Genomic DNA, 25,400 nt, shown 5'->3' on the forward strand with positions numbered 1-25,400 from the left:
TAAAGCACACACCGCACTTACCTTGTCATTGGGAAATTTCACAAGTGCATTAGCTGAAATTTTCCAGCAAGCTTATAATTTTCAAATCACATACCTTCGAGTTTAACCGGATGTCGCTACTCGATCAATCGCCTTCGGGACATAGCCGGTTATGGTAACCCGCACCAAGGCCTCACGGACTTAACCCGGATATCACGATTTGCACAAATGCCTTCGGTCTTAGCCGGATAGAATGACTCGCACGAATGCCTTGGTCTTAGCCCGGATGTAGCCACTAGCACAATTGCCTTCGGTCTTAACCCGTTATAATTTCCAGCATAATTGTCTTGGGCTTAGCCCGGATATCATTCAATTTCTCATGCACACATACATCAATAATCATTGGACATACATATTTATTTTCGTTACTAAGGCTCAAACACAATTGTAATCACTAACATAATCGCCTTCGGGACTTAGCCCGGTATCATTCAATACTCATACACACATAAATCAATAATCAATACATCCATATTTCATTCCACATAATTCAAGTAAGGTCACTTCTTGAGGACTTACCTCGGATGTTGTCGAACGGCTTTTACGGCTATTCGATTACTTTTTCCTTCCCCTTGTCCAATTGTGGCCCTCTTAGCTCTTGAGCTAATTCAAACAAATTCAATTTATCAAAACCTCATTGTGCTAGCTTATGGCCGAATATGACAAGGAATTTAAATGGTCATATGGCCACCCTTTAGCTTGAATACACAATGGTCATGCACATTTTATACTACATCAAGCAATTCAATACAATTTATTCGAGCATCAAGGAAAAGCTAAGGCCTTCAATAGGCTACCCAAGGCCGAATATACTTGTCCATGTTGAGGCCAATTATGCACTTAATACCACACAAAAACAGCATGCATTTTACTAGTTAATGCTTTGCATATTGTAGCTCAAAACTTACAATATAGCATCAAGCACTCATATGTGTGCTAGGCGAATGTGTTTACAATTTCACAATTATTCTTCAACATCTTCTTCTTTAAACAAACTTATTCATCACTTCCTTCATAACCAAAACATCATGTGCAAACATATATATACATATATGAGCATGGCCGAATTTCAAGGTGTCCATAGCCATCCAAAACACAAATTTTAACTAACATGCAAGAAGCATGAACCATGCTCATGAATGCATCATGGCGAATATGACAATCATGCTCCTTTTCAACTTCAATCATGATAAAACAAAAGAAAGCTCAAAATCTTACTCAAGAGTAGACAATCCATCATTGCATGCATCATCATCAAGCTTCACACTTAGCATGCAATGGCTTTATCACCATAACAACTTTGGCCAAATACCATTTCCATGGCTTAACAAAGATTTGAGCCATGGCTAACATGCACATCAAGTTAGCAACCAAAACATGCATGAAACTCCTAACACAACCTCATACATACCTTAATCTTGATGCAAACTTAGCCAAATCTCCTTCTAGATCTCTTCCAAACCAAGCATGAAGCAAAAATCCTCCTTCTTCTTTAGTTTTGGCTCAAAGAAAGGATGAACAAAATTTTTTTCTTTCCTTCTCTACAACTCACGGCAATGGGGGATTACCACACTCACACACATTTTTTTTCATTTTTTTATCACCCATACACCTTTGTTTATTATTTCACCCTAATGCACCAACAAAACATGTTTCATGACATGTTTAGCCCATCCTCCCTTGTCATGGCCGGCCACCACCTATAAAAGGGGGAATTTGACATGCAAGTCCATTATTTTGCATGCATGCTTTAATTAGTCATCACACATTTCCCTATCATACTTTCAAAGTTCATTACTAAGTCCTTTCTTGTGGAATTCACCCTTATAACACTAAATCAATCATCATAAAATGTCATACATGAGCACACACATATTATAGGCATCAAAATAAATTTTTAATTATTTTTATGCCTCGGTTTTGTGGTCCCGAGACCACCTTCCGACTAGGGTCAATTTTGGGCTGCCACACATTTCCTTGCTAAAAATTGGTGGAGAAGAAAGAGAAATAAAAAGAGATGATAGCTTTTTGCATTTTTGTCTTATTATTCCTTTTTAACTTAATTACCCATTTACCCTTTTAATTTCTAACTAATTTCAATAATACCAAAAAAATATCTTCCACTAATTTATTAATGGGCTAATTTCCACATAAAGGCTTCCACTAAAAATTCTATAGCTATTTAATACCTTCAGCTATAAGAATGCAACTTTCGCACATTACGCGATTTATTCCTTAAAGCCAAATTAAACACTTCTCACATATAATTTCTTCATGAAAATTTTACACAATCATATAAACATATCATAGACCTTATAATAATTATAAAATAATTATTTTGAATTCAGATTTGTGGTCTCGAAACTACTGTTCTGACTAGGCCCTAATTCAAAATGTTACAACTCTCTCCCCCTTTAGGGATTTTTCGTCCCCGAAAATCTTACCAGAAAAGTGGTTTGGTTTTCGCAAAAACTTCTCTTCTCATAATCATTGTCACAGAACTCTCACTCGGCTGTACCTTCAATACTTGTCTCTTTATTTTCTCATACTCGAATCATGAGCAATTCTTTCACTATACAACACATCGAATGAATCTCACTTCTATTGAAGAGTTCATACACATGAAAGGTTAGATCCATGTTAGCGTAACACTTATACACATGTACTTGAATCTTTTCGAAAATAATGAAATTAGCAAGTTCATCTTAGCCTTATACTCTCTATAATTTAATACAGCCTGATAGCTTGCGGACTCAACTCTCAGTTGCTCTTAAATTTCAGAGTCTCTTTTAACTTCCTCAAGAAATCACAATATAAAACATGGATTTCAATTTGATTAATGAAGACTTAGCACTCCAAGATTTCCAACAATCATAAAGACACGAAATCCCATTAATCTGATGAGCGAAATTTTTCCATACATACCGATAAAATTTTACAGCTCTCATCAAACATTTTATCAACAAGCCACATAACATTTTCTTCATCCTTACAAGACAGGGGAAATTCTTGGTATGGCCTCGAGAATGATCCCTCTTTTATTTCTATTCTAACAAAAATACTGACGGAGGTGGTTCTGGTAAAGCCTATTGTTCGACTTTAGCTCTATTAACATTTCAATTACTCATACACAAATATAAGAAATATCAAGTTCCAAACCCGATCACTAACACACTATTTCTATGAGTTTTCTTACAGAATCTCTGTATAAGTTTTGGATTTTTCTATCCGAACACTTGTAATCACAATTTACTTTGTCTAAGATCATTTGATACTATCTCACCATCTTTTAATACCCAAGTCATCTTCACTGTATCAAATTCATATCTTTCTATAATGTTAGATACTCTAAGCTATCACGTTTCCTTATTGTAACACCCCAAACCCGGCCCAGACGTTATGGCCGGATCCAACGTGTCACATTGAAGTTTTTAAGAAAACCCATGCCTGTTTCAACTTCCTTCTTAGTGTTTTAAAAGATAGTCTTTACTAAGTTAATAAAGTGAATGGAAGTCATGCACCGTAGGTATCCAAACAGAGGAGGTGAGCCATGAAGGTCGCTTAAGTACCAAGCTCTTGATTGGATCCAATCCTGACATGCCCACAACCATTGCCACACTTTGGTACGAGGTTAGGTTTTGAGAAAAACGAGTTGGAATTCATTTAAGTAGATATTTTTGATAAACTGATTAATTGTATCGTTGCGTTATTTTGAAAAACAATTATCATTTTGGAAACGTGCCCTAAGTGTAACCCATTTTGGATTGTTATCAGTAAAATATAGGGTATAAAATAAAATAATCCTAGAAAAATAATTAAAATGATCTTATTACAACCCAAAACCAAATAATAATATTAATTAAGATAAAACTTATAAAATAATAAACTGGTTACTTATTGCAATTAAGAGAAACAGAAACAGTAGTGTAGCCATCTCCGAGTCCCTCGCAACTCCAAACCATCTAAGCTTAGGGATTACCTGCACAGTTAGAAACGGGGTGAGTTTACGAAAACTCAGTGTGTAATCCCCAACAAAAAAAAATAGTGAATAACACGATTGTCAAGACAATCAGGCCAAAACCCTATTCAAGAATAAGATGCATGCAGGCCTTAGCCCTTAAACAAGAGTAATATGGGCCTAAGCCCTAATTCGATCTCGACATATCTTGGGCAAGCCTTTTCATAAAACATATCACCGGGCGAAGCCTTTTCATAAATCATATCATTTGGTCAAGCCTTTATCAGAAGCGGTATGGCCCATAGGCCCATTTCAATATCACATGTAATATCAATGAATGTATGCAAGCCCATTTGGGGAGACTACTCAACCCACCATCCGCTACTCTCCACCCGTACCAACCAACACACCATGTGGGGAATAACTCAACCCACCCAACCAAACTCTCTACTGGCAGCATAGCTGCTTTATCATATAACTGGAGGCCTAGCCTCTTTTAATAACTGGGGCAAAGCCCTTTTTGATAAATTGGGGCAAAGCCCTTTTCGGTAAACTGGGGCATAGCCCTTTTAGCACTTCCTCCATTTATAAAACCCAACCCATGCAACATGTCATGTATGCAGAATGTCATGCCCATATTTGAATCAAACAATCACAGTCAAGTCATTCATATCACCAACATATATTCACAATCAAATCCATCAACCACACAGCCCAAGTCAGTCACTTGCCCACAAGGGAAAAATAATCATTTTTCATATTATAAGGGTAATTTCGTAATTTTACCAAATATCAGGGTTTTCCATGTTCATTAACAATTATCAATATTTTCGAGTGTTTAAACAATGATCTTTAACCCACTTTATCAAATTCGGGCTTTTGGGCTCAAAACCCCTAATGGGCCCTACGAATGCTGATTTAGCTCACTAAGCCTGCTTAATCCAAATTTTACAACAGTACTAACCGTGTTAACACGTAACTTTTCCATATTCCATTTTCTATCAGTTTTACCCAAATGGGCCCGAAAGCCCATTGGGCCCGATTCCAGCCCATTGAGGCCCAACTTACCATCGTGCACAAAATTGCGTTCTTACCTGCTCCATCATCCATACACTGATCATATCGTATCTATCGCATCTTTAAGCAAAGGCAAAATCACAAGTTCCCGAAATGCCAGAATTTTAGCTTTTCGGCTTTTCGGTGAATATTAATCTAAGCTACTGCGAGGGTTATTACACACCTGTTATGGGTTGAAGTTGAAACGTTTCCAAAATCAATCACCTACGATAACCACCACCTATCACTGAAACTTAACTAATCCAATATCAATATATGTAAATCCTAAGCACGTCAGTCATACGGAACATAAGGGCATATTCGTCATTTTACCATACAGGGGTATTACGGTCACTTTACCCTACAGGGGCTTTACGGTCTTTTTACCTATTAGGGGTATTTTAGTCATTTCATCCTACAAGGGTGTTTTGGTAAATCTTCAAACCAAGGGTATTTTAGTAATTTTGTAAACCAATGGTATTTCTATAATTTTTAGAAAGTCAAGGGTATTTCTGTAATTTTGTAAATTAGGGGTATTTTGGTAATTTTACAAATTGAGGGTATTTTGGTAATTTCACAAACCAGTGGTATTTTGGTAATTTTACAAACTAGGGGTATTTTGGTAATTCTACCTTATAGGGGTATTTCAATAATTTCACAATCGAGGGTAAAACAGTAATTTTGTAAATCGAGGGTAAAACAGTAATTCTGTAAATCAAGGGTAAAACAATAATTCTATAAATCGAGGGTACTTTGGTAATTTTACAAGTCGAGGGCATTTCTGTAATTGGTAAACTAAAGTATTCTAAACAGGGATAATAATACGAATGGCCCTAAAGCCTATTCTCAGCCCAAATGGGCCTACACGCTCATGTGGCCCTTTTAGCCCAAATCTAGCCACAAATATGAGATTCACCTAGCCTAGTCCAATATTTACTACACAATCAAACAACTTATCCAATTGGGCCCGTAGGCCCATTGGGCCCTCATGACCCCTTTCGGTCCATCGCGGCTCGAAGTAGCCATCCTACAGTAAGAGTAGTGAGAAATACACACCTGATAGGAGACTGGAGTTAATCCGCGCTCTGAGCACTCTTAGCCGATGCCCAACCCAAACGAGCACGCCTTAAAGCGAAAGGGATCAGCCACGAAAGGTACATTTACTCTCCTCATGGTTCTCTCTATTTAAAGCCGACCAGATCCACTCTTATGTTAGCTTCCGATGTGGGATCCTTCCAACATCGAGTTTAAATTTAACACCAACTCTTGCCCCTCGTTAGCAAAATAAATGCTCTTTGATTGCCATGAGTTTCGAACCCTGGACCTCCTTGCCAACTCTATGACGTCACCTTGCCACTTCACCACAGGCTCTTTTTGTGTCATATTTTATCCCCAATTAATTATAAGGTCTAAAGGCCAAAGTCCAGGTTCTCTTAAAAAAAACAGAATAAATTTCAAGAGCCAAGGCTTGAACCCAGGCTCCCATACAACCTTAATTACGCCACTTCCACTAGACTACATTGCTCCTTGTGTCATTTATTTAACACAATAATTTAAAAGGCCCTCATCCAAGCATCCAGGTTTTTTTCACTTAATACCAAAATTTTTGCCAAAGCCCAAGTTTGAACCCAAGATTTCTTCAACACTTTTCAAAGCCATTAACCACTAAAGCAAACATTTAATTGTTTCATTTCATTGCACAATTAAATAATTATATACAACCTCCTTACGGACCCCCACTCAAGGCCCAATACTTCTAGGCCCAAATTCGGGGTGTTACACTTATGGTCTTAAAACACTTCACAATTCATACAGTAACACATTACTGAAATCAAGAAGTCTTTGCCGATGTCAAATCCTTACACGAAAATTTCAGAAATCCAAATACTAAGGTCACCACATTACCAATAATCAAACCAAAAGCACTAAGGTCACCACATTACCAATAATCAAACCAAAAGCATAATCATAGTCAACATAGTCATCATAAGCCAAAGGACACACTTTAGACATGAGTCAAGATTGACAATTTATGAAATAAAGATGACATGAAAACCAAGAGGAAGAAATCCAAGTTGGAAAATTCCAAAATAAAGAAATCCAAGATGCAATACCGTATCGAAATATCGAGAACATAGCTCACAAGAAAGTATGAAAGATTTTGATAATCCCCCAGAGAAAAGAAGTCTAGAAAAACATCATTCAGACCCATTAGGATTAGATGTAACAATAACAATGTACCTTCCCATATATAAATCAGATAAAGCAATATTTAGAAGAAACAAAATCATAGCTTCATACACAGTTTCCCATACATTCGCAACAGACGAAATGTATTAAATTGCTAGAGGGAAATAGAGCAACATAGATTATAAACCAGTCATGCTGACAATGCTTTCGTCTGATATCACGATTAGAAAACATCCCCACATAACAAGAATTTCATCAGAGGATAAATAGCCATAGGAATATTTCTGAGGACAAATAAACACATAACACACCTCAGAAGAGACTGTCATAATCTGTCCAGCCATAACCGTCACACTTAGATTTCACACATTTCAAATATTATTTCCCCAACTATTTCAGCCATCACAAATTTCATATTATTCTTTTCACTAAAGGAGATCAGTTTTGAAGAATTTCAATTAATACTTTTCTCGCCATCGTATCAAAATAGATCGATTTACCGAAGTTAACTTCTTCACCAACTGTGATATTGCGTGAATCACAAAATTTTTCCAGGTCGATCTGATACTTTACTAATTCTGGCTCACTTATCAACCTGTTCTCAATCTCTGATCATAATTATAGCTATTCTACCACTAAACTTTTTAGTTTCACACTTGTGAGTTTATTCAATACATTTCTCACAAAATTCCATTACAAATTGCCAATCTGGTAAGGGGGAAGGATAAGGTCGTAAAGTCCTTAACTCGTCTCTCATACACATATACATATGACAGAACATTCATCATCAAAGTAACATCGTCACAATTATATCATTCATTTCAGGCAAACTATCGTTCACATTTGTATTTCACAGATTTTCAGATTATCTTATTCAATCAAGTTCACTTATGCATAAATTCTATGAATTTCGGATGTCTTTTCTCGTCACATTCACTTAATCAAACATATCAAACACATAACATCAAGTGAGGGTCAACAAATATGAATAAATGTATCACAATCGAAACTTTCATCTCGCACATCATCATATACATATCATTACAATCATATAAATCAATCCAATCAGTTTAACACATTTACCTAAACTGTACGAGTTTGCCAATCATAATCATTCAAATAAGTATACATGGACATTCATTCCACCAATATTTTTGGTAAGTTACCTGAACAAATGTATTCACTCGAGCAAATCAGTCTTATACATCATGAAATTATCGATCAATCGTAGATAAGCTCATTATGAAGCTTACACATTCTTCATGTTTCTCATGTCTCATATATGTACATACATATCTATATCATCAATTCTTATTCGTACCTTTTTAGAGTTTTAACTCATCAATTGCACTTTACTCAATTACTTTAGTACCACTATCAACATGGTCGGGTGTAGCTCAATTGAAGAGTACCTTTGTCTAAACAGGATGGTTCTCATTCGCGTCGGGAGACATCACACTATCACAAATCCGTGGCATGTATAGCTAAACCTTCATACATGCTAGGTTAGTCCGAGAACCGATTAAACCATAGCTCTGATACCATTAAATGTAACACCCCTTATCCGTGTCCAAGGCCGGGACATGGTACGAGGCATTATCGGGCTTAAACGTACACAACTATGTAAAATCGAGCCATAAAAGTTTCGTTCAAATTAAAAACATTCATTTATATTCATGATGTCCCTTATATGGGCTTACAAGGCTCAAAACATACATCGGGGGTGGTTTGGGACTAAACCAAGAACTTACAAACTTTTTACAACACTTAGAAAATTTTCTAGTTTTGGAGAGTCACGCGCGCATGTGGGTTAGGCCGTGTGGTCACACACGCTCATGTCCTCAGCCCATGTAACTTTTTGTTTATGATGTTAGCAACGATATAAGGTCACATAGCAAAGTCACACGCCCGTGTGCTAGACCGTGTCCTCCACATGGATGAGACAAGCGGCCGTGTCTCTAGCCGTGTGGCCCAGAAAATGGCTATTTACCAAGCCACTTGGCAGCCTCATTAGCACTTACTTAAACATAACTTCAATGATACTTTTCAAGGAAATTTCATATCGATTTATTCATGCATAAGGCACCATACTTTACCTAGTTTAAACTTATCAACTTCATGCCATAATTATCGTTAACACATTCTTACACTTCATACTTATGCTAAGGTCTATCCATAGACCAATTTAGTCACTTTTAAACCATCAAGTAATCTAGGGCACATTCACAATTCATCCATACCAAACACACATGACCACACCCTATGAAACCTTTTAGCACATGCATGCATATATGGATAGGTTTACAACCTAATAACCAATATGAGCCACATCACATGGCCATATACAAAACGAATCATGTTTCCATTATGAGCCAATACATTTGGCCAAATCAAATGACACATATCAAATTAAATAAGTCCCTATACATGCCATAGACTTAATGTGCTTGATATCATTTATACCCTTCAATAGCTGGATAGTGTGATAGAATCTCCGACGATCTCCAACCCGAGCTAGCATCTGTGACACTATGAGAGAAAGGAAAGGAAAACGGTAAGCTATATAGCTTAGTAATTCCATATGAAAATAATAATAAATTTATTAAAATGTTTTTAACAATTCTCACAACATGTTCACAAGTTAATACAATCATAATTGCACAAAATTCTATTATTTACTCTTGTTCATCTCAAGCTGTCTACTCGAGTCATAGTCACTAAATTATTTATATCTTGAGCTACGAAAATCCAAATTAAGATCCGCTAATTTTCCCTGAAACTAGACTCAAATATATTCTTACCATAAACTTTTCAGAATTTTTGGTCTAGCCAATAAGTACAGTTTATTCTTTAAATTCTCCCCTATTCTGCTATTTGACACTTTCAACCCCTCTTCACTAAAAATAATTATCTCACAGTACGGAATTCGGATAATGATCCTATTTTTTTCTCTTGAAAATATACTCATTAAGGATTTAGTAATAAGAATTCTAACCTGTAATTATATTTATAAAATTTTTAATGATTTTCCAAAGTTAAGACAAGGTAACCAGATCTCACTCTAGCCCTATCTAACACAAATCCAAATATCTCATAATATGAAATTCTTTTGCTTACACCGTTTCTTTTATGTGAAACTAAACTTCATAAGCTTTAATTTCATATTTTATCCAACTTAAAACTAAATTTCCACAATTTTTGGTGGATTTTCAAAGTCAAACTACTGCTACTGTCCAAAACTATTTTAGTGAAAAATGATGATAACTAAGTTTACAACACCTTTACAAATAATTTCAACCATCATGGTAAAAATACATATTTATCCATCATAAGCATAGACCTATAATCATAAGGACATCACAAAATCATTCTCGTGGGCATGACTTGCTTATTTGCATCTTTACCAAAGGTGCATCATAAACCGAATTCATTTCTCATGAGTTTTGAATAAGAACCTGTATCACTCACAACATGATTATATCATTCCATATCTTTATCATAAGCTTTAGAATAACCTATGAATCCATTTGGAATGCTAAAGGATATCCAGCAAGACTTACACAAGAGGGTAAATTGCCGATGCCATGTCCCAAACATGGTCTTACACTGGTTCACATGTCGAGGCCGATGCCATGTCCCAGACATGGTCTTATGCTAGCTCTCGTCTCAATGTCGATGCCATGTACAAAACGTGGTCTTACACTGGCTCTCATAATGTGGCCGTTGTCATGTCCCAGACATGTTCTTGCACTAGTGCACCTAACAACGCCGATGCCATGTCCCAGACATGGTCTTACACTAGATCTCATAACATTGCCGATGCCATGTTCCAAACATAGTCTTATACCGGCTCTCATATCGTGGCCGACGCCATGTCCCAGACATGGTCTTACACTAGCACATATATCACCCAAATGTCATGGCATGGATATCCAATCTATTCCTAAGTTCAATCGAGACTTTACTACATTAAATCTCGCCATGCATATTCCATGTAATGCCACTCTTTAACACCAAGTTACCATTCATTACAATGTCATCAAACACTATAGACATGTTTTAGGTCATTGCATATACATAGCTTACAATATAATTTCATGAAGCATAACACCATCATGTACATAGTACCACAAACATATAATTCAACGCATCTAAATTTTCGTATCAATTCAGATTTCAATCATAAACCACAATAACATTATTGTCTTACCAATTTTATCATACGACTCGTTTGTCGATTCCTCGTCGAATATATCCATAACAAATCATACAAATTATATAATAATAATTAGGCATTTCAATTCAAATAAGACATTGTATTATTATTATCTCACGAACTTACCTCGAATGCAAAAATGACTAATTATTCCCTTTTTGTCCTTAATCACGTACTTTCTCGATTTAAGCCCGAATCTTGATTTTCTTGATTTGTGAGGGTTAGAAATTGTTGAAATTTTCAAGCTTCCATGGCCATTTCATTGGGTAAAAATTGGTGGAGAAGAAAGAGAAATCAAAAAAGATGATAGCTTTTTGCATTTTTGTCTTATTATACCTTTTTAACTTAATTACCCATTTACCCTTTTAATTTCTAACTAATTTCAATAATACCAAACAAATATCTTCCACTAATTTATTAATAGGCTAATTTCCACATAAGGGCTTCCACTAAAAATTCTACAGCTATTTAATACCTTTAGCTATTAGAACTTTCGCACTTTACGCGATTTAGTCCTTAAAGCCAAATTAAACACTTCTCAAATATAATTTCTTCATGAAATTTTTACACAATCAAATAAACATATCATAGACCTTATAATAATTATAAAATAATTATTTCTAATTTGGATTTATGGTCTCCAAACCACTATTCTGACTAGGCCCTAATTCGGGATGTTACATGACATCACCTCAGGTTATGTAACTTTTGAAAAAGGGACACACGGCTGTGTCCCAACCCGTGTCCTCACCCGTTTAACTCGTTAAGTAGGCTCACACAACCATATCACACGCCCGTGTGCCAGGCCATGTAACTCTCTGAGTTGCCACACACCCATGTGCCAGGTCGTGTGCTAGGCCATGTAACTCACTGACTTGAAACACTAAGAAATTCTCAGATGACACACGACCATGTGACAGCATGTGTCCCAAGCCATGTGAACCCAAAACTTAACTAAAATCAAACCATTACAAGTCCATTTCATACCTAATCCTATAAACAATTTACGCACGCATTCAAGCGGTTCAAACACCATTCAAACATACATAAACATGCCATTTCAATCATCTCAAATTAACTAACCAATGTGCCATTCAAAGACACCACAATTACATCAAACATCATTTACCAAATCAACATGACCTCATTTCATGCATAAAGACTTAGTTCAAATAAATGCCAAAACATGTCACAAAAGACCATTTCCAAGCCATCATCAACTTACCAAAAACCATGCATTTCAATTACCAAAAGATGGTCTAAATGACCTAACTTAATAAGCACTACAAGTCCATCAACCGAACATAATCTTCAAAACATAAGCATACCAAAACACCATTACAAAACATCCTATACATGCCATTATTAACCTGGACCAAAATACACAAAATCTACCAAAATAGTTGCTGGATAGTGTGATAAGTTTCCGACAAGCTTCCAACCGGTCGAGCTTTTGATAATCTATAAAACAAAGGTAAGAAACTACGTAAGCAACGAGTGCTCAGTAAGCTCATATAAACTTAAACATAACTTACCAATTCATTTGCATAATGTATATAGCATAAGTGAAATATCAACTAAAACCATAAGCTTGACATAAGCCTATACAACATCATCAAATTCACAAGTTAGTACTCTTGTACATGATTCAAATGCATTCATCCATAAAATACATAGATTTACACATGTAATCACATCATTTGGTTTACAAATCCTTTTCATAAGTTCATGATTCATTCCCTTTGAATACTTACCATTTCATTTCATTTTTGTACTCGTAAACCATCTAGAATTACATCAGATACTAGGGAAAGCTCACACATAGTGTGGCTTTACATATAATCGTAACATTTCCTTTACATCATTGTTCACATGAGTTATGAAATGGGCCTGCTCACACGATCTGTGGGTCAGAATGTAAGCTACACGACATTGTTCACACGAGCTATGGAGTATCCGCAACAAATGCAAGACCACAGCCATCGGTAGGACATTCAAGACCAGCACCCGAAACATGAAATTCGTAATGACATGTCATTTGTATCCAAAGAATTCTAAAGGTTCATCAAGGACTCAATATTCTTCAATTCATCATAGCATGAACATATTCGTATATTAATTCATTTGCATTAAAACAATATAGCAAACATTCAATTTAGATAACATTAAAATGTTTATAGTTCACACGAACTTACCTCAATAATTAGGGGCGTAGTAGTTTAGTCAACCTAATTCAAAGCTTTAGCTTTTCCTCGGTTTAGATCTGATTGTGGTTTATCTTTATCTAAATAAATATTTTCATTCAATTAAGTACTTATATAATTCAATTTAATCCAGAATTCATATTGATGCAAAATAACAAATTTTGTCCCTTAACATTTTAACTCTTCACAATTTAGTCCTTAAGCTCATAACTTAGAATCTAACCATTTCAACTTAATTCAAACTTAACCGATGTTGTAAGGGACCTTAGAACAACTCATATTTATCAATAATTCACGCTAAAACCGATAGATTTTCACTTTTAACCATTTAATCCCTAATTTCAAATTTCATCAAAAATCACTTAACAAAACATGTTTATTTTTCAACAAATATTCATAATATATCAACAAAGATTCATAATATATCAATAAACATCAAAACCTATTCAAAAACATTCATGGAAAGTCCTTCAACATTTAATAATTTTGCAAATTAACCCCCAGGCTAGCTAGACTAAGCTAAAACGATTTCAAAAACATAAAAATCATTAAAACTGGGACAAAACTACATACCATGCATAAAGGAAATCAAACTGAAGCTTCTCCCCCTTTTAATGGTGATTTTTGGTTGAAAAACAAGAAAAGAAAGAAGATGATAACTTATTTTGCCTTTAATTAACTTAATCTTTTAACCTAAATATCAAATTACCATTTAAACCTTAAAAATTAATGGAAATTTCATTAAAACCTATCCATGCATATCCACAAACTCATTAATTGGTATATTTACCATTCAAGTCCTTTAGTTTAAGGTTTCATAGCCATTTAACCCCTTTAACTAATAGAACTCAACTTTTACACCTTTTACGATTTAATCTTTTTCACCTAATTAACCTTTCAAACATCAAAATTTCTTAACAAATTTTTATAAGACCTTATTAATATCCCATATACACTAAATAAATAATAATTTACTCGTTAAAATTGTGGTCATGTAACACCGCTACTCGTATCCGTCGACAGATTAGGGTTACGAGGCATTACCGAACAAAACATAGTCATACACATTTTCAAACTCTTAAACCAACCATATTTTAAAACAAAAAGCTAATATAACTATTAGCTTTTCATTTCATATCATAAGCCATTTCAAAAACTCTGCCAAGCACAAGGTTCACAAACAATATTGCCGTATATATCAATTACACATAATATGAGTGCATGTCAAATTTAATACAAATAACTCAATCAAAGATTTCATCCATGAAGCCTATTAAATACACAAATTCATATACATGACATTTTAAACAACTCAGATAAGCATGTTAATTACTATTTGTAGAATGCAACTAACCATTTAAACATAAGCAAAACTACTATTCAAATGGTAATTTTTAATTGCTTTAACTGAATATGCAATTACTTCTTATCATACCACTTCCAACTTATTTTATTACTAAACAAATATTCAATTACACATGGAAGCATACATAAACATAATATAATTTGCACCTTATATAAAAAAATGCATCATTCATATATATATATCATATCCAAATATGTATAACTTCAAAGCTAAATCAAATGGCCTATCAAAAATCATACCACCGAATCTCAAACTCATTTTATAATCCTATAAATCAACCAATCTATCTTAATATAAATTACAATTGCCGAATCAATACATGTTTATTTCACCTATTTGTAATGTACCGAAATGTCATACCCAAAACCAATCTATTCAATACATGTTTGGCTATAATAATTAAATCAATACATTACCACAAGTAGCTCTCATCAACCAAGTTTATGAAATTAAAATCCATCTTCAAAACATACTTAATATATCAACTCATTAAATTTTATAAATAAATACTTCCAAACATAACATAAACCATAATTTAATAAACACATACATAACCATTAACTTAGCCATTTCAAACCATACTTCATATAAAAATATCAAATGCATTTTTATAACTGAGTTCAAATTATCTATCTCTAACCGTACCTATTGGTCAAATTTTAACAATGATACAAGCATCACTTAACCCATTTAACGCATACCAAATACCTAACATACATCCAAATGTTTAACTCATTTCCAAGCCAAATTATAAATCTATACATAACACCAAGCATAACTTTATAATCATCTATTCAATTAAGCTATCTTCATAACCAAACATCACAAGCATGATCATTATAAACATACTTTTAAAATGAGTTAAAACAGAACCAGATATACACAACATTAATTTCGTAATTAAGCCATTTTCGCATGGCTATCATATATATATACTCCAAAATCAAACATAACACAAACCAGCCTATACATGCCATAGGTTAAAGTTCAACTTTATATAAGAACTGAGAACAAACGATAGTGTGATAGACTTCACTGACGATCCCCGAGCCCGTAACTAGCTTCCAAAATCTATGAAATAGAAAATAAACATACACACAGTAAGCTATCAAAACTTAGTAAGTCATAAGAAAATAAAACATTTAATAACATAATCAACTCAATTAACCAAACCAATTTATGCAATTATAATCACTTATAATTTCAAGCTTAAAATTTTATATATAACATATACTTTCATAAACAACTTAACATTGACGAATATACACTTGTATATATATTACTAATACATTCTCCAATTTCAAAGTCATGTTGGCATATATATCCGATTATTCACATGTATTCATCTAAACATACTCATAGATTAAGCTTTAAAATCACACACTTATACCTATCAATAGTGCCGAATATGTATTTCATATTTACACATATACTTATAATAGCATTTTGATTTATTTTATTACATATAAATTAACTAACTTACCTTATTGTCAAATAGGTATCCAAACATCATATACCTAATCGTTTTAGCCCGTTAAACACATTCGTTCTCGTTTCTTGTTGAACCATTCGGAATCAAATAGGATACTCAAATAATCACACATATCGTACAATGCCAACATCCTAGACGTGGTCTTACATGTAATCACATATCGATGCCACTGTCCTAGACAAGGTCATACACGAATCACATATACGATGTCGATGTCCTAGACATGGTCTTACACGCAATCACATATCATAAATCCTATTGCATGACATATGTATCCTAGATATTCCTAAGGTTCGTACGAGGCTTTTCGGACGTTGTAACTCGATCGAATCGAACTTGAACACATTATTTCTATGCATAATCACATTCGGCAATCTCAATTATGAATTCATAATATTCAAATCAGCATACAACGTTAATTTATATTCAAAATTAACGACGTTTATTTTCTTATAGACTTACCTCGAATATCTACGGACGGTATAAAATGACTATTCAACTATTTTTGTTTTCCCCTGGTCCAAGTCCGATTTCTTTGGTTCTTGATCTAAATATGTTCAAAATAAAATAATTGAATATACTTTCATTTAATTTAGTCCAAAAACACATTAAATGGGAAAATTACCATTTTGCCCCTAACATTTTACACTTTTTACAATTTAGTCCAAATTGCACTAAACACAAAATATACAAAATTTGACCACATTATGCCTAGGCCGAATCTTCCTTATGCTCATAAAAGTCCATACATTTCATTTATTTGACATTTTAGTCCCTCAATTTATAATTTTTGCAATTTAGCCCTAATTACTCAAATTCATCAAAAATTCCAATACAAAACATATTAATCCAAAACATATATTTCATAATTCATCATCAAACATCATAAAACACAAATATTCATCAATGGCATAAATCAAAATATTCACCAAAATCAGAAATTCTAGCATGGGTCAGATAGTATTCGAAGCAACGATCTCAAAAACGTAAAAATTATCAAAAACCGAAACCAAACTAACCTTGAATTTGAATCAACAATGGCCGAATGTCATTTGCTTTCTCTTTTTCTTTTCTTTTACTAGTTTCGGTCAAAAATGATGAACACATGCATGTTTTTTTTAATGTTTTATTATATTATAAATTATATTATTTTATTAAATTATCTAAATAACCTTTATATAATAATTTGAAATCATTATAAAACAAGGTTAATGCCATCCATTATTAATAGCCATGGTAAATTTGATACATAAATACTCCATATTAAAAAGACATATTCAATTCGGCCATTTTCTATTAAACCATCAAATTTTCATTTTACGCGATTAAGCCCTTTTTTTTAAAAAATCGGGCATCCAAACGATAAAATTTTAAAACGAAAATTTAGCACACACAAATTCACACATTATAAACACCAAAAATATTTTTTAAAAAATATTTTTCTAACTCGAATTCGTGGTCCCGAAACCACCGTTCCAAATACGGTCAAAATCGGGCTGTTACAACTCTTCCCCTTTAGGGATTTTTGTCCCCGAAAATCTTACCGGTGAATAAGTTCGGATAATGTTCTTTCATTGCATCTTCTGGTTCCCAAGTTGCCTCTTCAACATCGTGTTTATGCCACAGTACTCTCACTAACAAAATTTTCTTATTTCACAATTCTTTCACTTCACGAGCTAGAATACGAATCAGTTCTTCTTCATAAGTCATATCGGACTTAATCTCAATCTCTGATGGATATAACACATGTTGTAACACCCCAAACCCGACCCAGATGTTATGGCCGAACCTGGCGCATCACATTGAAGTGTTTTAGAGAAAACCTTGTTTTCATTGGAAACACTTCCTTAAAACGAAAAACCTTAATTACTTTGTAAAATCTCTTTTCAGTTGCAGAAGCTTTATTTAGAACATATGATTTTATGAAAACTCGTCATTTAAAAATTGAGTTGCAAAAATGTAGTATTTAAAAACAGTTATAGTTTAGGAAACCACGTTCTACTTCTAATAAATATAAAGCATAAAAAAAATGATAATAATCCTAATTTGAAATATTAGCCAGAGGAAAGACGTTGTTCCCAAATCAAATAGAAATAATTTAAATTCAATATATTAAAAATTACATAAAGACTAAGTCTAAACTTTTTATGCTAGTTGGCCACCTCCGAGTCCCTCCATCAGACGAGCCGCCTATCGAGGATCACCTGAAAAGTTTAGAAGGAGAGGGGTGAGTTTCGAAAACTCAGTGTGTATAACCCTCAACGAGTATAAAGCAATCGTTAGTCATTTTGGGCCAGAGCCCAATTTAATAACGGTGGTCTCTGGGCCTTAGCCCAAATTAGGTTCGGTTGGGTCGAAGCCCACATCACAATAATGTCACAACAATATCATACATGCAATGCGATGCAGTGCAATCCCATCCCAATAATCCATCCGCTACATACCAGCTCTGTCCCCCGACACATCATGTGGGGATATAAATATCGACCCACCCAACCGATACACATCCATGGTAGCCCGATTGCAGAACTACCTTCATTCACACATTGGGCTTAAAAGCCATTGGTGGATCCACGATTGTCAAGCAACCATGCGATCCTCATATACTTCCTCTATTCCATAACACCCAACCCATATGCAGCCTAAGCAGAATATCATATATATGCAGTAGATATGCATGTCACATCCATAAAACTTACATTAAACACTTAGGGGTATTTCGGTCATTTTTCCTTTTAGGGGCATTTCGGTAATTTTTCCTTTTATTACGGTTTTCACTTACCTTGGCCCGTTAACAAATCCCGTGAGCTAAGATGAATGAATACTATGCACTAGGTAGGATTCCAAAGAAGATGAGGTGAGTCATTAAGACCGCTTAAGTACCAAGCTCTCCCCAGATCCAATTCTACATATGCAAATACCTGTTGCCACATCTTAACCTTATGACTTGTTCACGGTTGCAATATATTAATTAAGTTTTATGTAGTCATCATATACTAGGCCCAAAACCCCTTACAAAGCCCAGTCAAGTTCACATACATGTAGATGGCCCACTAGGCCCAATCACATTTATATGGCCCATTAGGCCCAAATCACATTTATATGGCCCATCAGGCCCAATTCACATTTATAGTCATCCTCACATACAATTTTTTATCACATAGCATCAATTATCAATTTTTGCCTATTATGGGCCCAAACAGCCCATCAAGCCCATTAAGCCTATTTTGGCCTGGTTGACCAATTCACAGCCTAAGCCCATGGAATCGCTCATGGGGCCTCAAAAAACCTATCGATTTCCATCTCACGAGTGTTCGCACACTCGCAAGACTGCCGTAGTCAAACTTTCGGCTTTTCGGCATTTCGACTTTTGCCGATCTACTTGTGTGTGCAGTGTGTGAACACACCTTGACTTTATATCAAGTTATCATAGGGTGGAAGTACACACCTTATCACCTGGAGTACTAAGTATTCATAATCGTCCGAACCTATATTCAACGTTATATTCCATTAGTCACATTCCATTAATTCAAAATAAATCCACTACATACCGAAGAACCACCTATACTTACCTTGACCAGATTGATCGACTGTGATCTGCCTATGTAACTCAAAATCTGACGTAGTCCCCCTTCTGCATCCAGGCGAAAAGTCCCTAACGACTGACACCTTACGTCGCTTAAACTTGGGAGCCTCTATCCCAACCTCTCTGCTAGAACCCCCTTTTTCCATCAACGATCACACTCTTGAATGAGAGGGAAAAAGAGAAATAAATGGAGAAAACGTAGGTTAACAAAAGTTTTTGAAAGAATAAAGAAGAATTGGCTTTTAAGAGTGTAGAAATGAATAAACTTAGAAATATTTAACAAAAGTTGAAGAAGATCTAATTCATTTACCGATTGTAAGTTTGCTTGCCAACAAGAAATCAAACCCCCAAAGTGTATGAATCGACTTTTAAATGAAAAAGAAATAGTCGCCTAAGTTGAAGAGGAAGAGATTGATTCGATTAAAATAGGGAAGAAAAGATCAAGAATTTGGCTTAAAGAAAAGAGGAGGTGATATGCGACTGAAGCATCAAAAATAACAAATGCCCTTACTTGCCCGTACAACACACATATTTATACTAAAAATAAATAAATGAAAAATACACCTACACTCCTCAATCGACTCAAACTCGTCAAGATAATTTTCCTTCAAATTCTCCAATTTTATCACCATCATATCTACCCTTAATCCTCATCCTAAGCCCTCTGATTTTAGCCAAAAATTCCAATTTGAATTGCATTCAAATTGCTTCCACCGTACAGCACTTGAGTAGCAAAATTAAATTCTACCTTTGCGTACACCTCCACTCGAACTCCAAATCTCAAGGTTACTCTACCACCCCACACGCTACTGGCCACTACACTACATCCTTTCTTACGCTACCATTCGGTCACAATTAATTATAAGGCTTATATGCCTAAGCCTTAGTTTTCCTTAAAGAATAAAAATTTAAACTTTGCTAAGCTTGGGATTTGAACTTGCTCCCTCTCATAACCATATCATGCTTCACGCCACTACACCGTAGGCGCTCTTGTGCCGTATTCCATCCCTAACTATTTTAAGGCCTATTAACCCGCAACCTGGTTATCCTAAAAATATTTGCTACCATTTAGATTTGAACCCCTAATCTCTTAACTTTACTATTCGCCTCTTGCCACCAAGCCACAAGCTCTTTTGTGTTGTTTCTCCTCCCCAATTAATTATAAACTCTTTCTCCCGACCTCCAGGTTGTCTAAAAAAAACCCACAACCTCTACTCATGCTACAACTTGAACCCAGCAACTCTCCTTACTCCTAAGGCCATCATGCCACTGAGCCAAGCACATCCGTGTGTAAAATTTGCACCTAACATATTTATAAAGCCTAAACTCTAGCTTCCCTACTAATCTTATGCACAATAAAAAAATTTTGCCAAGGCCAGGACTTGAACCCTAGACCTCCTGCTTACTACCCACGCCTTTTGCCACTAGGCCACATGCTTCCTTGTGTCAAATTTTACCAGGCCTTATTAATAAGCATTCCACCTAATGCTTAGGGTTCTTTAGAAAAAAAAATGCAAAATTTTACTAAAGCCTTGGATTGAACCCAGGACTTTTTCCACACTACCAACCCTTCCTAAATAATTTAACAATTAAACTAAACACACAATTATAAAATATTTAAACACCTTCCTTTTATTCAAGCGGCCTTCTAACCAATCCCAAACTCAAGGCCCATTACTTCTAGGCCCAAAATCAGGGTGTTACACATGTGAAGGATCAGATCTATATCAACGTAGCATCGAAACATGGAATACATTATGGATCTTTTCTAGCTCATGTGCCAACAACAGTCTATACACAACCGGCCCAATCTGCTCCATAACCTCATACGACCCAATAAATCTCAGACTCAATTTGCCTTTACGACCGAATCTGGGTATTTTCTTCCACAGTGAAACTTTCAAAAACATTCTATCCCCAATCTAAAACTCTATATCTTTAGGTTTCAAGTCTGCATATGATTTCGACGATCTGACGTTGTTTTTAGACTTTCGTGGATCACTTTAACTTTCTATTCAGTTTCTCTAATCAAATCAACTCCGTGTTCTTATTTTCATTGAGTTCAATCCAATACAATGGTGTACGACATTTACGGCCATATATAGCCTTGTAAGGTGCCATTTTGATACTCGATTGAAAGCTATTATTGTACGCAAATTCAATCAGAGGTACGTATCATTCCCACATACCTTTAAACTCGAGAATGCAACATCTCAACATATCCTCAAGTATCTGAATGATTCACTCGGAGTGACCATCTGTCTGGAGGAAAAGCAGTGCTAAAATGCAGTTTACTACCTAATGCATCTTACATTTCTTCCAAAACTGCAATATAAAACTCGGATTTCTATCCGACATAATAGAATTAGGTACTCCGTGTAGTCTTACAATCTGAGAAACATATAATTTAGCAAGTTTATCAATCGAATAATTTGTACGAGTTGGAACAAAGTGAGCTGATTTAGTCAATCTATCCACAATAACCCAGATTGCACCTTTCTTGCTCGGTGTCAACGGTAAACCAGATACAAAATCCATTATAACTCTGTCCCATTTCCATTCAAGTATCATGATTGGCTGAAGTAATCCAAAAAGTACCTGATGCTCGGCTTTTACTTGCTGAAAAATGATAAATTGTAATTTATACATAGTTCTATCCCATGCTTAGCACATTTTTGGAAGAATTATCCTCAGATTTGGTGAATTCGATGCTCCTAATCCTTTAAGTTCAAGTTTTATACTTAGGTGAGCATAGGAGAGTAAAAAGAGCGAAAAACGGGCCAAAAATGAAGAAAATGGGTCAACGTAGGAAATCAACACGGCTCGAACTTCCTCACACTAGTAGTTCACATGCCCGTGTCTATTTAACAGATTGCAACACGGCCTAAGCCACCTCACACGAGCGTGTCCTTATTGAGCCCAAGTCTAGTCCTATTTGGAAAAGGCCAGTCTTGAGGGTTTTGAAGCCTTCTAAAGCCTATATAAACACCTCAGAAGGTACCTAGAGGAGACACACGAAGTAGGAGGGAAGGAATTACTCGAAGAAAAGCCGATTGATCCATCTCAGAAGCCGAATTATCCTTCAAGACTGAAGATCTCCCTTCAATTTCCTTCAGGAGTTTTTGGGTTTTCTTTATGTTTTGTTATCATTATTCTTCTGAGATGTTTTCTTTTACACTTATGAACTAAATCCCCTAAATACCTAAGGGGAATGAAACCTAAGACGGATCTTGTTATTATTTTCTGAATTATATGATAAATATTTGACTTGTTCTTAATTATGAGTTCTTAATTATTGATTTAATATTCCATGATATTGATTCAAGTGTTGATATGCTTATTCAGAGGAGCAAAGCCCTTGTCTAAGAGTAGATCTAGCATAATTAAGCGGAGTTGATTACACCCCTAGACATAGGGCGACATAATTTTGCCGGATTAGGGTGAAACCTAATAAGGGAATCCATAGATCGAGTTAATGCAACACTAGGGGTTTTAATTAGAAAGAGATTTCAATTAATCAACCTAGGTTAGACGTTGTTAGTCTCGAGAGATATAACAATATAACTTAGGGATTTCTACGGATCAAGTCAAGTGAATAAATCGTTTGATTCAGGGTCAAATAACAAGTGAAGTCTAGGTGGATTTTTCCTTGGGTGTTGTCCAAATAAATCAATTTTTCCTAAAAGTATTTCCCTAATTTTCTTCCTATGTATTCTTAGTTTAGTTAATTAATTTAGATAAAACAAACCCCTTTATTTTTAGGCTAGATAATAAAAAGAGAGTTAATACTAGTATTTTTAGTTCTTGTGGGTTCAATATTCCGGTCTTACTATAAACTATACTATTGTTCGATAGGTGCGCTTGCCTTCATTGTGGTAATAGTTAGTTTTCAAGTACGATCAATCATAAATTTAAAACTTATCGTGATTTACATCAATCAAGTTTTTGGTGCCGTTGCCGGGGAACTAAGATATTAGGAACACTTAATTTTTATTACTTTAGCAATTTATTTTTTTGCAATTTAAATATTATTTTAGCTTTGTTAATTTTACTAAATTTTATTTTATTTTCTTCTGACAGGTTTTTATAGTTTATGACTAGAAGAAACCCGTCAGGACCATTACTTTTTGATAGTGAGATCGAACACACAGCTCACAGAAACTGAAGAAGAATAAGACAAAGCCTAAGATACATAGAGGAAGGGAAAGAAGACGATATTCCAACCACAACCGAGGAGATGGCTGAAAATTAGGAAAATCCGCTACCTTCTGCGATTGCTGCTGATCCAATAAATCAGAATCCTACTCCACACATTATGTATGATTATGCTAAACCTACTTTAACAGGAACTGAGTCAAGTATAATTAGGCCTGCTGTTGCTACAAATAACTGAAACCTAACACAATTCAAATGATACAACAGTTTGTTCAGTTTGATGGTTTGGAGGATGAGGATCCAAATACTCATTTGGCGAATTTTTTAGAGTTTTACGACTCATTTAAGATCAATGGTGTTTTTTATGATGCAATTCGCCTTCGGTTATTTCCCTTTTCATTGAGGAACAAGGATAAACAATGGTTGAACTCATTACCACGAGGGTCAATCACTACTTGCGAACAAATGACCGAAAAACTTTTACTTAAATATTTTCCGTCGACTAAAACAACTAAATTGAGGAATGATATCTCTTTTTTTGTGCAGATGGATTTAGAAACACTCTATAATCCATGGGAGAGATACAAGGATATTTTGAGAAGGTGCCCTCACCATAGGTTACCATTCAGGCTACAGGTTCAAACTTTTCACAATGGCCTGAATCTTTCGACTAGATAGATGATTGATACAGCTGCTAGTGGGACTATCAATAATAAGACACCTGAGGAGGCTTATGAATTTATAGAAGAGATGTCACTAAATAATTATCAGTGGCAAGTCATGAGGACAAAGCCAACAAAAGCAGTCGACGCTTTTAACATCGATACAGTCACCATGCTCTCTAATTAGGTAGAACTTTTAAATAAAAAAATTGACAGTTTGTGTGGTCCTACTCAGGTAAATCCAGTAATGACATACGATTCAAATGGAGGAGGAGTACACACAGAACATCAATCCTTCAACCCTAACACCGAGGAGGAACAAGCTCAATATATGGGTAACAATAATTCTAGACCTCAAAATAACCAATACAGTAACACTTATAATGCAGGTTGGAAGAACCATCCCAATTTCTCGTGGGGTGGCCAAGGAAATCAAAGGCCACAACATCCCCCAAGTTTTCAACAACCATCTTACC

The 25,400-nt window shown here is 35.0% G+C and overlaps 1 non-coding gene across 1 annotated transcript; it reads right to left on the minus strand.

Moving 5' to 3' along the window:
• Positions 1 to 24,775: 24,775 nt before the first annotated feature.
• On the minus strand, positions 24,776 to 24,882 carry LOC128287388 (small nucleolar RNA R71). The gene has a single exon (XR_008278088.1). It is a non-coding gene; the product is annotated as a small nucleolar RNA R71 (small nucleolar RNA).
• Between the last annotated feature and the right edge of the window lie 518 nt (positions 24,883 to 25,400).

This window comes from Gossypium arboreum, chromosome 13 (assembly GCF_025698485.1).
Source record: "Gossypium arboreum isolate Shixiya-1 chromosome 13, ASM2569848v2, whole genome shotgun sequence".
NCBI classification, from domain to species: domain Eukaryota; kingdom Viridiplantae; phylum Streptophyta; class Magnoliopsida; order Malvales; family Malvaceae; genus Gossypium; species Gossypium arboreum.